Here is an 11,275-nt window from a genome sequence, read left to right as displayed (position 1 = left end):
CAACTACTGAGAGAGGGGTGTGAGATCTCTGATTACATTTGTGGATTTGTCCATTTTGCCTTGCTGCTCTCTTTCCCTTCACCATGGCCTGGAACCTCTTCCCAGGCAGCAAGCTGTGGCATCTCATTTAGGAATCATCTCATTTACTTTCCATCTCTTAGCAGGGAGTCTGCTTGAGATTCTCTCTCTCCCTCTGCCCCTCCCTGAATACTCTCTTTCTCAAATAAATAAATAAATCTTTGAAAAACTCCATAATGCTTCTGTTCATTCAAAGACACCATAAAAGGATGAGTAGATAAGCCACAAACTAGAAGCTATTTCTAGTATCTGTCTAATATATATCTAATCAGCAAATACTTATTCACAGAATATTGGAAGGTTTTAAAAAAAATCAAAAAGAGAACAAAATCAACCCCAAAGAAAAACTGTAAATCAGCCATTCACAAAAATGACTCCATACATATGAAAAGAGGCTCTACCTCTTATTAACCAAGGAAATGCAATTTGAAAGTATAATGACACCTCCCAGTAAATAAGAAGGTGTTAGAAAGTCTGACAATATCAAGTGTTGGCAGGATAGAGAGCAAAAGGAATCACAAAATATCATATGATACAGCATATCATTTGATACAACCACACTAAGGAACAACTGAATTTGAAAATTTGTACTCCCCTCGAACCCAGCAATTTCTACTCTTAGGTTTTTAGCCAAGAAAACCTTGCACATAGATATATAAAGACACAAATATAAGAATGTTCATAGCGGTATTGCTTCAAAAAGCAAAAGAAATGTTTATGGGCTCATCAAAGGAGAATGACTATTCACACAATGGAATATAACGCAGCGGTGAAAAATGAACGAACTACAGAAACTGATACCATTATGGGTGAATCTAGCAAACATGATAGAGAGCAGATACAAGTTACAGAAAATTACAGGCAGTGTAATATCAATTCTATAAAGCCTATAAGTAAGCATAATACTGTGTTTGCTTATAGACACATCCATCTTATTGCAGTTTCCACAAAAGGGAATGTGAGATAAAATTAAGAGCTGATCTTACAAAACACTAGTTGGGGAAGGGAAGTGGGAGGGATGGGGAAGCAACCAGTGAGAGGTACAATGTCAAGCCAGCTTCCATCATGGATAGGTACAGTTGAATCCTACAAAGAAACCCTGTGCCCCAGGATATCTCATCAGAGAGGTGAGGGAGCTGGAGTATTTGTGCACCAGCTCCTGTCCATCTTTGTTTGAAGGCTGCTGGGAGGAGGTATTAATTACCTGGTACTTCTGGCCTGGGGACCAGTGATGGGGACAAAGTAGACTTTGATGGCCAGAGAAAGTCCTCGGGCAAAACAAAAACGTTATTGCTGGAAACTGGGAGTTGATATCAAGACCGCACCAAACTAGAAAGGGCAGGGCAGAGCACTGGAAGTGGCTGCTATAAGGAAGGGACTAAGAACATAAGACCGAGCAGGGGACTGAGAACACAGCATGAAGTATAGTGGTTACTTCTAAGGGATGAGAAGAGCTTTAACCAAGGAGAGGTACACAAATGCTCTGGTCTTTATTCCTAAGGACAGGAGGTGGGTACCTGCTGTCTCCGACTGAGTAAGTTGTGCGGTCCTGTTCACAAAGGTGAGGTCATCATGCTGGGATACTACAGGGGCCCTCGGGATGCTTCCTGCTGGCTGAGCTAAGGAGGCAAAGGGGAAGCCGTTACAGGAACCTGGGGCCAGGAAGAACACAGCTGCAGAGACAGAGCTGGGCCCTAAGCAGGCCCTCACTCCCTGCATCCTCCAGCCTCCTACTGGAACTCCCCCTGAACGGACCCAAGAGGACACCAGCTGGAGGTGAGGAGGGGTCAGCCTCTGGAGCCCAGGTCAGCCCAACAAGAGTGGAGACTCCACCTGGAGGCAAAGAGATGTCGAACACAGGTGGGGTGGGTTGTATTATTTTTCATATTTTTGAATACCTCAAATACTGCCGACTACATATTAAAAACATAGCTCTCACATGTTAAATTGCCTTGTATATAAATACCAAAGCCTGATATGGCCTCCTGGTCTGCATCCCGACCCAGCCCTTCAGTCTCAGCTAGTGTGGACTCACTGTCTCTCTCTTTTGTCACCACTTGGCTCCTTGGAGGTCCTATGCATCCTCTGTCCTCTCCTGCCTTGGGGTTTCCATGCATGCTGTTCCTTTGGCATGAAACAGTTTTCTCACCCCATCTTTGCTCATCCACCATTACGTACACCTTAGGCTCCAGTTTCAATGTCCCTGTGCCCTCAGACCGCCGAAGTCCACTGGTGGATACACCCACGTGTGTGAGTCTCCTTGCTAGGTACACTTTCACAGCTTGTTTATGAAATCACCAACACCAGCACCATGCCCCCAGTGGCCATGATCTCCTTGGGTTCTGGGGAAACACAGGCAAAACAAGAAACCTGATTTCATTCATCATAGAGTATTTGCTGCCCCCACGGAGACAGACACCATGAGTGAGCCTCACTCAGAGAGGGAAGATGGCCACTCTGGAATTAGCATTGTATTGTACTGGAACCACTATTTTATGAGTGTTGGGAACCCTAGTATTAAAATATCTTGTCCAGATGTCTCACCTCATGATTGCCACACAACAATGCTTATTCAGCTCCAGCACCTTTGCTCCTTCTAGAATCAATACCTATCATCACTACCCCCAAGAAAGGCAGCAAGGAGCTGGGAAGGTCTCAAGTTACCAAAGCAATGCTTATTTCTCAGGGAATCTGGGTTGCCATTGGAAGGTGAGCAGCATGGCTCTGGGAGTCCAGAAGATCAGTTGAGGTACCAAGCAAACAGAACAAATTATAAAGCCAGAATGTGAATGCCTACTCATTTGTGCTCTTCGGCCTCCTGGAGGTGATGTGTGAGAATATGGGAGACAAAGTGTGCCATCCTTAACTGCAATTTTGTTTGAGGATTATGCATCATTGTGGCTAATAGTCTTATCAGGTCGGCCCTCTGCAATTGTAAATAATGAATATATTTCAGTAGCTCAGAGCCTGCTTTTCCCCTGATCTACTGCCATTTTCCTAGAGCCTAGCACAGTGCCTGATTCACAGCCGGTGACTATTTACTGAAATACAGAGTCTGAAATTGGGTGCCTGCCCACAGTTGAGGGTCTGTTGAATCCAGGCACAGAAATAAAAACAACCTCAGGCCATTAATAGGCACATTCTCAAAGGTCAGTGAGAGGACAGAGGACACTGTAACAGCTTCAGTGAAATGAAGTGGTAGGAGAGTGATAGGGGCCACGTCAGGGTGGTGGGAGTGAGCCAGAGGCCCTACAGGGAGCCAGAGCCTGGGACCTCCTACCCTGGCATCCTTGGAGCCAAATTAACCTTGGGGCCAGGCAGATGGTGGGGCCCAAGGCTGAGTGATACCCTCTCAGAAAATCCCTGGATTCCTCAGGCCACTGGCTCCTTCCTCTGCCAGGATCCCAACATGATACGCATCAGGCCACCGATCCACGGGGGCCAGGGACTGCCACAGGAAGGAACCATCGGCTTGCAAAATGGTGATCCTCTTTTAAAGTTGCAAATCAATACCTGTTCCTGTGTAGGAAATTGAGACAATGCAGAAAAGAACCACAAAGAAACTGACAATTACCCAAAATACCACCACCTAAAGGTGATTCCTGCTCGCATTTGGAGTTTTCCTTGCACATTTCTTTTTCTTAAGCGTGTGGATGCTGTGTGTGTACGCATGCACATTGCATGTGCTGTGACCTGTGGCGTCTGTGGCTGGGTTGTATGTCAGTGTTGCAAGAGTTAGGTGGCTGTGTGTTCTGTGTGCCACAGCATTGGGTGCATGTGTGTTGTGTATGGAGGGTGTGAGTGTGAGCATGGCTGTTGCATGTGAGTGTGTGTTGTGTCTACTGCACGTACCCTGTGTTTATGTGTCATCTGTGTGGTGGACTGTCTCCTGTGTGTGCATCATGTGGGATGTGTGGGATGAGTGGGTCTTGTACACGCTGCACTACCTTGGGTGCACACCCCGGGTGTGCATGCGGGACTCTGCGTGTGGCTGGAGCCTCTGCGGGCAGCAGAGTGGGCAGATGGGCCAGGCATCATGGCCATTTCAGAACTCCCCCCCTCTTTATGGCAAATGCTAGGGATCCAGGTATTAAATTGGCATATATTTTCCTTTAAAACTAAATGTAAACATTTAAAAGGAAGTTCAGGGGCACCTGGGTGGCTCAGTCGTTAAGCGTCTGCCTTCGGCTCAGGTCATGATCCCAGGGTCCTGGGATCGAGCCCCGCATCGGGCTCCCTGCTCTGCAGGAAGCCTGCTTCTCTCTCTCCCACTCCCCCTGCTTGTGTTCCCTCTCTCGCTGTGTCTCTCTCTGTCAAATAAATAAATAAAATCTTTAAAATAAATAAATAAATAAAAGGAAGTTCAATTTTTAAAAAATATGTAGTGAATAATTCTTGAGGGGTAAGTTTGGACAAACTGCCCTAGAGGAACTTTGAATCCCCCTCTCATTCTCCATGATTCAGTGATACCAATTCTGAGTGTTTCTTCCAGAAACTTAAGATCTATGACAGGAGGTTACTATCAATATTCATAAATAGATCAGATGGATCTACCACCCTCTGAAGAGCCAGCCTGGAACTGGATCGTCCTCTGGCCTCTGGGCAGGCGGAACCCAGGAGCACATCTAACTTGGGGTGCATCCCGATGGGATGTGGGAACAGCCCATGCCCTGGCACCGATACCCTGCTAACTGGCATCTCCTGAGAGGCCCACAGGCAGCCGGCCCCCTCCTGGGTGAAAGCCCATGACCCTGATGACCGCACAGAGCCTCTCCACACGCTCTCTGCCTTTGCAAGGGGAAGAGATGGTTCAGGGGCTGTGGGAAAGAAGCATCGCAGGCTTTGACCTCAGTGTGACCCTGAGGTGCCTGCCCAGGGCCACAGTCACCTGGACACCACCGCTGGTGCTCCTCAGACTTCTGTGCATGTCACTGTCCAGACCCCACAGCAAACACTGTATAGGATGCCTGGCAGCGTACACACTGCTTTTATCCACATGCATGAATCCCCCTGAGCCAACCTGCGTGGGAGATGTGCTCATCATTTTTGCCAAACCAGAGGCCACATGTGTGTCTCGGGAGAGCTGAGGCAGTGGGCGACTCCAGATGACTTTGGGTATCTGGAGAACTGGGTCAGGTTGGTTTACCTGGGAGTTTCTGATGTTTTAATTGCCAGGTAAGACCCTTCTCTAGCATCACATGGTTATTTGGGGACAGAACTGGCATTTAACCCAGGTGTTCTGATCCCCACACCCTACACCTTCTGTTCTACCAAGGCCACCCTGAGTGGGTGTGGGCTCCTGGTGGTACCCAGCGCCCACATTCCCCATTCGCCCAAGTGCAACCCCGCATCCACCAAGAGTCCCCAGCTCCATGGAGACACGAGCTCCCAGGTGCTCCCTCTGGAGAGCTCTGAGCCAGCCACACCTTTCCAGGTGGAGAGCAATTTCTCTCCAAGACAGGCAGGGAACATAATGAATGAACAAGACCTTAAGGAAAAAGGAGAGCAAACCATATTTTTCTTTCTTTCAAGATAAAAATAATATGCCTGCATGTCAGATTATCCCATGACAGAGCTAATGTCCAGGAGCAAAACAAGAAAAAAAAAAAAAAAAAAAACCTGCTCTTGCTAATGCGAACATAACGACAGGCCCCTCTGACAACCACATAGCTCCCCAAATCCCTCCCGAGTGGAGCTGAGCCGGGAGACCTCTGAAAGCTCTAGAGGAAATTCTTTCTTTTGCTTCATCTTGCCCCTCTTCGTTAAGTGCGGTGGGAAAATATCTGTAAAAATTAACCTAAAACTTAATGGCTTATGTAAGAATGCCTTAATAAAAATATGTTGGCAAGGTTATTGAACTGTACAGTTAAACTCCTCCCACTCGGTTCTTTTCAGTCTAATTTCTGTCTAAAGCTTATTCAGCAAACCAAAATGCCAATGTCCTCTTTCAATTTCCACTTCTTTGAACCTGCTAATTTACGAAGAAGAAAGGATTTATTTGTGTTATTAGCTACATGTAACCTCTTGTTGAAGAAGTAGTTTTAAATACTGAAATCCTGAGATGCCCCAAGATCCACCAAATATCTGAAGAATGACTTTGATTTTTTTTCTGCAAGCTGTGTTTGATTTACATCAATTAGGGCCTCCACATAAGGTATCATATAACAGGAAGGCTAATAACCCAGAAATAACCTCATTAAATGAGACAGCATATCAGTCTAAACAGAATGAACTCTAAGCAGAAAAATTAGTGACCTGGAAAGTAGCAGGAAGAGGTAATGGCAGTACCAAGAAAAAAATACATTCCTGTTAGCGAATCAAAGGAGAAATCACCAGCAATAAAGTAAAAATACAATAGAAGCAGAAGCAGAACATTTTTTTTAATGTTTTTAATCTATTCAAATCCTGGAACATACAATCTATTTTGCCCCAGTCAAAAATAATCTCTGAAATCATGCGTGTGTTCCTCGTAGCCTCAGACACAGAGACTCTACACCCAGGGTGCTCATGTGTTGGGTGCGCTGCCTGGATCACCATGGCCCAGCAGGTGCCGGGGCTCTGAGTGTTCCCACCATCATGAATAGCTTTGCAGATTGGCAAGCCTTTCTTTGACTGTTACCCACCTGATCCCAGCCCATACAAGGTCTTTTTTTCTCACACTGTGCTCTGTTCTACAGCACAAACCATCAGAGAAACAACGTTCTCCCTTCTGCCTGTCCATATGGATTCCAAGTGCCCTCCCCTGGATTCCCACGCTGTGGTAATTTTATGAATAAAAAGTTTGCCAAGAAAATGACTGCATGAAGTCTCACACATGTGGTTTGGCTGATGAGAGAAAGAAAGAAGGAAAGAAAGGAAAGAAAGAAAGAAAGAAGGAAGGAAGGAAGGAAGGAAGGAAGGAAGGAAGAAAGAAACAAAGAAAGAAACAAAGAAAGAAACAAAGAAAGAAACAAAGAAGAAAGAAGGAAGGAAGGAAGGAAGAAAGAAAGAAGAAAGAAAGAAAGAAAGAAGAAGGAAGGAAGAAAGAAGAAAGAAAGAAAGAAGAAAGGAAGGAAGGAAAGAAGGAAGAAAGGAAGAAGAAAAAAGAAAGAAGAAGAAAGAAGGAAGGAAGGAAGAAAGAAAGAAAGAAAGAAGGAAGAAGGAAGGAAGGAAGGAAGGAAGGAAGGAAGGAAGGAAGAAAGAAAGAAAGAAAGAAAGAAAGAAAGAAAGAAAGAAAGAAAGAAAGAAAGAAAGAGAGAGAGAGAGAGAAAGAAAGAAAGAAAGAAGAAAGGAGAGGAAGGAAGGGAAAAAGAAGGAGGGAGGGAAGGAGGGAAGAAAGGGGGGATTGCATCAGAGGTAGATCATTTCTAAGTGCAAGAATTGGAAGGAGGAACTAGACATGTCACCCTTGAACTACAGGTATCTGGAGAGTCTGGCTTCCCGTGCGCGATCCTACAAGACTGTATTCAAGCGGTGCCCAGGTCCTGAGCTAGCAGAGCCAGGCCTAAGCAGAGAAAAAGCTAAGCTTTCCACTGATAAGTTTTCTATGTAGCAGATTAAGAGTGTGATTGCAATTGAGTTAGTGAGAACATCCTAATCATCTCTTACTCAGAATTCCCAATGGCTATTCCTGGACAGGTAGAACCACCAGACACAAGTCTCTTCTCTGGGACCCTTGGCTTTGGAGCAACTCCTCAGCAGCAGGAAACTCAAGACCCTACATCCTGGCTCAAGCCCAACAAAGAAAGAGGAGGGGCACCATGAAGAGCAGGAATCAGACACCACACTGGGGCCACCTCCAGGGCCTCTTGGTCTTGAGACCAATAAGGACCTCCCCTGGTCATTTAGTCCATGTCATTCCTCCCCTACACCACCCCTTTCCAGCAGGTGGGTCCATCAGCTGGTCCAGCCCATCCCTGCCTTCTCCCCTTTATCCTCATGCCCTTTCCTGACCCCACCATCCCCATCCAGAGCCCTCCTTCCCGGCCTCCTATCCCCATCGACACAACGCTCAAGCACCAGCTCCCCTCCCTTCCTGACCGCTCAGGACAACGTGCTCTCCATCACTTCCAGCCTCACCATCCGCCCTAACTCCTGAATCATGAGATCCCCTCCCTTCTTTTATTTGCCATTGTTGTTGTTGTCGTCGTTATTCCTTAACTATTCCCGAATGGTGGCTAAAGCAAATGCTGCTTCTCTAGGACAGCGATCACAGACTAGGGCCCTGGAGTGGGCTAGGCAGGGGGTTCGGTACAGGGGCCTGAGTGAGGACAGAGGGAGTAGAGGGGCTAAAGGGGGTAGCTGAGGCCATGTGGTAAGGTTGGACCAATGCTGCCAAGTGTTCTCTTTTATGAAAAGAAAAAAAAAATTAAAACGACAAATCAGGATTTTTGAAATCTCCTAGGATTGGCAACCAATCCAATAGCGGCTTTATGCACATGTTGGCCAACGAGAGTCTGCTGGTGGCCAACCCAGCCCTTGGCCTGGAGGCTGTATGCTCCCTCCCAGGAGATGGAGAGCAGCTCCCACGGGGCGGCAGGTGCCCACCTCTCCCACAGCCCCCCTGGCGATGGCCCAGGGCTGAGCAGATGTCACAGCTGGGGATAAGCGGGGGTCAGGAGGAGACGAGGCTTCCTCCCCATGCTCCCACCCTGAGGGTGGGGCCATCTTGGCTTTGCTTGCAGCATCATTAAGGCAAAGAAAACAACCATAAAGTGTTTCATTCGACTCTGAGGATTGCCAGAAGAGCTAAGAGCTTCTTAAGTAGATCCCTTCCAAGCCATTTGGGCCCCTCTATAAATAAAGCTTTAGACAATTTCGGAAAGGCATATTTATTTATCTGATAGATCACAACGGCTCTTTCGGTGCTGTTAGCCCTGTGGTGTGATCCTCAAGCACTTAGCTCCCTTCCATCTAGTTAGGCCTCTTCCTGGGCAGCAAACATGGAGGTTAACCCCTCGGACGAGCAGGCGCCTGACATGAAGCAGTCCTCCTCACAGTGGGCCCCGCTCCGATCCGAGCCATTAACACGGAGGCGGCAGCAGATGCCAAGGGGAAATTATTAATAAGCAGTGGCTGAATGACTCCAAGCCAGCGAAAACATTTCGAAAGTGGCTAACGGCTAAAGGAAAGGGGCGGGAAGAAGGGAGGAGGAGACCAGGCTTGTGTTTTTCTCCAAACAGCGTGGGGGGGGGGGGGGAGAAAAGGAAGTAGGAAAGAAGAACAGGGAGATGCAGACACTGATTATGAAGAAAAAATTCTCTCCCCCCTCCCCTGCTCTGGGTTTCACCTGCCTTGATTTCTGGCACTGCAAGCTTTTCTTGGGTCAAATTGGGTGGAGGAAAGCCTTCTCAGCCTCAGCTCTAGGGGGGCTGGAACGTTCTTTGTTGTGGGGGCCTGTCCTGGGAATTTTAGGATGCTTTGCAACATCCCTACCCTGTACCCTCTAGATTCCAGTAGCAGCCCCCTCTCCTGGCAGGACAGCCAAAATGTCTCCGGACAGGGACAAACGTCCCCTGGGGAACAGAATCACCCCTGGCTGAGAACCACTGCACAGACTTAAAAGATAAACTTGAAAATCAATGCAGGAAAAATAAATAGTGGACCAAGGGCCTTGGAGAGAGCCGGCCTGGGTTCAAGCCCCAAATCTACCACTTCCACAGTGACCTTGATCAAATTACTTCACATCTGGGTCTCGATTTTCTCATCCACAAAATGGGATGATAGCTAGCATCATAAACCATAAAGCAACCACATAAGGTTTTTGTGAGAGTGAAAATGTTTTTCATATCATGTCCTTAGCACAAAGTTGACCACACAATAAGAGATCAGATATCACCCACTATGGCTGTAATCCTTATCATCAGCATATGCAAATGGTCTCTGTCACAATCTAACACATTTTTTCCGATTCCACTAGCCAGTCCTCCTCCGTCACAGGAGGCCTTTGCTGTGTTGGAGATTGATTAGTAATACCAAGCCCTCCCTTTCTTCCTCCCCCAAACAAAAAGTTATGTTCAAACAAAGGCTTGCCACAGACCCTTAAAATATTTGTATTAGTCATGGAGTGGTCAGTTGTAAGCTGACTAGAATCAACTCTTAGAAGAAGAATGTTCCAGAATGCTGTGGGTCAGCTCCCAGATTCCAGAATCACAAAGGAAGGCTGTGGAACCAGGCTCAGCAAAGGGCAGGACCAGGGTGAATCTGGGGGCTCAGTAGCAGGGACTACTCCACACTCCCATCAGAGCATGGCCTTTGAAAATAATCTGTGCCAATTTTTTCCCCCCTGTTCTTGAATCACCCTGCTCAAGTTTCAAAATCTCAGGAGAGAGTGTAAAAATTGGCTAGGCTGGGGCCACATGCTCACCCCTGGCCTGGGTGGGATGCAGGGCACTTTGTTAAAAGGCCTACTAAGGCTATACACAGCGGGTAAGGGGAAGGGTCCTTTGCTGAAAGGAGATTGGAGAGTTGTTACCCTCTGAAAAACAACAGAATGGTGGGCACTGGGTGGGCTGAAGCAATGAATGTTTGCCACACTCTGTACCCAAGGACGCACCCATCTGCCCTGCCCAGAAAGCAGAAGTATTCCACCTGATTCGGATTCACTGCATACTTCATCAGGACCTCCCAGATAAGTCCCCAGCCTGAGACTGGCCTGACATCCCAACAAAAGCAGGGGGCATAGTCCGAAAAGGTCCTAGGCTAAGGCCAGCCTCTCAACTCAGCTTCCTCCCATCCCACTCCATCCTCCCCACACACTTCATTCTCATCTCCATCTACGAATAGGAGCTTGATGAAACCACACCCAGAAATAAGTCCCCGGAGCTGATTAATCCACTGTCTCCTGCCGGAAGTAAACCCCTTTGGGGGGGGGGGGCACAGGAATGAACATGGCCTCCGTGGGGCTGCAGCTAATATTGAGCCAGGCGAAAATGAGGGTTGGCAGGTTTGGAACTATTGATCCGTCAGGACGTGAGACAACCTGAGAGGCATCTTTCTGCTGAGGTTACCACTTATCCCGGAAGATGCTCTTGGCACTAAAGCATGGCATGAAAGCTTCCCTTAGATGGCAGGATAGGGGAAATGTTGGACACGCAGAGAGAGTAACTTGGCTCCCGAGATTTATTAATATTTTAAATGTGGAAGGCCTGCGTCCCAGGGCTTACTCATCGCTTGCTGGGGAAGAGTCCAGGTAAACAAATTCACATCACCGAAAACA

This window comes from Neomonachus schauinslandi, chromosome 16 (assembly GCF_002201575.2).
Source record: "Neomonachus schauinslandi chromosome 16, ASM220157v2, whole genome shotgun sequence".
NCBI classification, from domain to species: domain Eukaryota; kingdom Metazoa; phylum Chordata; class Mammalia; order Carnivora; family Phocidae; genus Neomonachus; species Neomonachus schauinslandi.
The sequence above is the reverse complement of the archived record's forward strand: the minus strand, read 5'-3'. Positions refer to the sequence as shown.